We start from the raw sequence: 3,064 nt of genomic DNA on the forward strand, positions 1-3,064 counted from the left end.
CCAGGAATGTGCACAGTTGAACACATTGGCTGAACTTATTGAACAACGAGAGGTAACAAGAGACCTCAAGAGAAAGTATCTTACGCCCGTTGCAGCTTTATACAGTGAGGTTACAGCACAGTCGCCGAACATGACAGACCTCCCTCTGTGGGCATACACGATAATAACCATTGTTTGTGCACAAACAAGACGACCAAACTTCACCGTAAAGCGAAGCCCACAAATCGAACGGTATTTGATATAAGTCCTGGAACATGTATAGCTTGTACGGACGCATCGGTCATAGAAAATGGCAGAAGAAAAACTAATACAAGCCTTACATATTCTGAGTTAATCACACATCGGGAAAACGTCTCCGACCACCCGAACCGCTTGTGATGGAGCTCTACGCTATCCGTGATGCTATGCAGTCTACGAAAACATACCGTCTATAAGAGAATCACATATCTACACTGACCCTTTAGCGGCTATGAAGAAAAGTTATAAAATGACACTAGGCATCTCAGGAGATACATGCTCTGAATATGAAAATAAAGAAATGCAACCAGATACATTGTACACAAGAAGGTAATCAGAATGTTCACCAGAGGAAATCAAACGTCCTTATAATCACGGCGCTATAGTCGTCTGGTACGGTGTTTATCGTGCTGTTTGAGGACTGTCCCCATTTTAAGCCTGCCTATCGTTTCAACGGCAACATTTCCGAGGGGATGTAGCGTGAACGGTAGAAATTTCTGTCTACGGGATAAGTTTGAGTGATTCTGGGAAACACTCAGCGAATAGAGCGCCTTTTGGGCGTATGTCCGGCTGCACAACACACATTTATTGTTGAGTTTTAGAAAGACACTTTCTCACACAGTTCTCCTTCGAAGCACTCGCCAACTGTTAGCAATCATCCGCCTCTATGGGTACCCTGTAAAACGAGGAAAATATTTCTGAAAGTTTTACTTCCATATGTTTCTATGGGCGGCGCTCCCGCCCCGTATCCCCAGAAAAAAATCACCCCCACGCGCACGGAACGCGGTGTTTTAAAAATACATTGCCTTCGAAATGACGCTTCTTTCAGAGCCTGTGGGGTCTAAGCTTGCTTTTCACCCCCAGTCGGATCCGCCTGCCGCGAACCCCCGCTTTGTTTGTAAACACAGCTTGATTGATTGAAATAACTTTATTATTCATCTGCTTAGACGACGGCTCAGAGCTCTTGGGTCCGGGCGGTGTCTACAGCCTGTTGGATGACAGCAAGCTAAATAGTTAAGTCCGACCAGAGCATCAGACTCTCCCAGGAGGCCTCTGTAATTTCTTCTTTATGTGTTTACGATTGGGTAGTTCCAGATCATGTGAACCATGTCTGCTGCGTTTTTGGATACTTTACATGTGTCTTTGTATCGAGCTGGGTACCACGTACGTACTCATGAGCAGGTGACTGGCGTATCTTCTGGTTTGTGGGAGTCTCCAAATACTCTCTTGCTCTTTGTTTAGTGATCTATCACGCGGCGGGTATACCACTCGCCTTAGTCTGTTGTGCTACGTGATATCTTTCTATCTAAGTAATCGGTCCCGGCAGCTATCACATGAGGGGCTCGGGCCCACCCGGATGGTTACACCGCGGGCGAGCTTGTGAACCCCTTAATTAACTTCCCGGTAGTTGGCAGTGGGCCGGTGACCATATTATTGAATCTCTTTGTCCATATCTCTTACATTTAGTATATTGTTTGCTTCCTTTGAGATTCTCCCTTTGATATAATTACTGACTGTGGACTTGGAGTCGCTTAATTATCATTATTTTGTCTCTGTTCCTGTTATTGCAAGCGCTACATATGGCCGTTTCCTTCGCTGTTTCTGCAGAGTTTGTGCGGGCAAAGCAGCTAGCTTTGGCCTCTCGGTTTTCATTTGCTACTACTGACATCATAGTTTGGCAGTCTTAAGTTCATACTCGTCTGCGTCGACGTAGACCGCATACTTTCGACCTCCGTAGCGCCTTTGTAGGGCTATTTTGGTTCGTCTATCCTTATGATATTTCGTATGCATGATTTTTGGGATTGGGGGGATTTTCAGCCTTTTCCTGATGTCTGGTGTGTATGTTTTCTCGATACTTTGGCCATCATAGGCGACATTGAGGCTGTTTAGCATATGTATAACCGTCGGTGTTCTTATCAGTCTTTCGTATTTTGAGATCCTGCTGCCTTCAATAATTTCGTAAAGTGTGTTTGATTCCCCGAGTTTCATGAGCCTTTCTGCAGGTGCGCAGTGGGGGAGCCCCAGAGCCGCCTTGACACTTTTAATTACGACGCCCTCCATCTTCTCTTTTTCGCATTTAGTGAGATGCAGGCGATGCGGTATGGGGTGGCGTATGCTCCATTGCTTTAATGGGAGCCGCATGCCTAGTATTCTTATCTTATATACTCTAGGTAGAGGCTCTTTTAGTCCTTACTTCTCCTTGGGGTTGATCTTTGCCTATTCTGCTCCTTCGTGGTTGGTAAATGAAGAGCTCCGACTTCTTTGGTGAGCATCTAATTAAGTCCTCTAGGGGTTATGTACTCTTCAACCACCTTTACTGCTGCTTGGAGGGACCAAAAGGGTATCTTCTATATGACCGTCATTCCCACAGTCCAGGGTGATCACATCCATGTAGAAACTGTTTCTTAGGCCCTTGATTTCGTGCAGTTTCTTAAGCAGTCCAATCATTGCAATATTATGATAACGGAGAGAGGACCAGTCCTTGCTGTGTTCCCTTGCTGCCCATTTTAAAGTTACTTTGTGTTCCCCAATTTTTATACTAGCTTGTCTGTCAGTGAGGAAGTTCTTGACGCAGTTGAACTTCGAAAAACTGCGCGCCGAGAAGGCGTGAAAGTCAGAGTTATGGTGCATTGGTGCTTGAATGACGCACAACATCTGAGGCATGTAGCCCTCTTGAAGTCTGCGCTTGCCACGTTTGCGCCTAAACCACCTAAACGTCCTAAACTTCCACGTTTCCACTTTCCACCGTGCACCAAACTTCGACTGCTTCGACCATGGCGTGGATCGTTAGCTGCCGTTAGCCGATTGAAAAAGTTGTGGTGCAAAC

The sequence above is a fragment of the Amblyomma americanum genome, chromosome 3 (genome assembly GCF_052857255.1).
Source record: "Amblyomma americanum isolate KBUSLIRL-KWMA chromosome 3, ASM5285725v1, whole genome shotgun sequence".
Taxonomy (NCBI): Eukaryota; Metazoa; Arthropoda; class Arachnida; order Ixodida; family Ixodidae; genus Amblyomma; species Amblyomma americanum.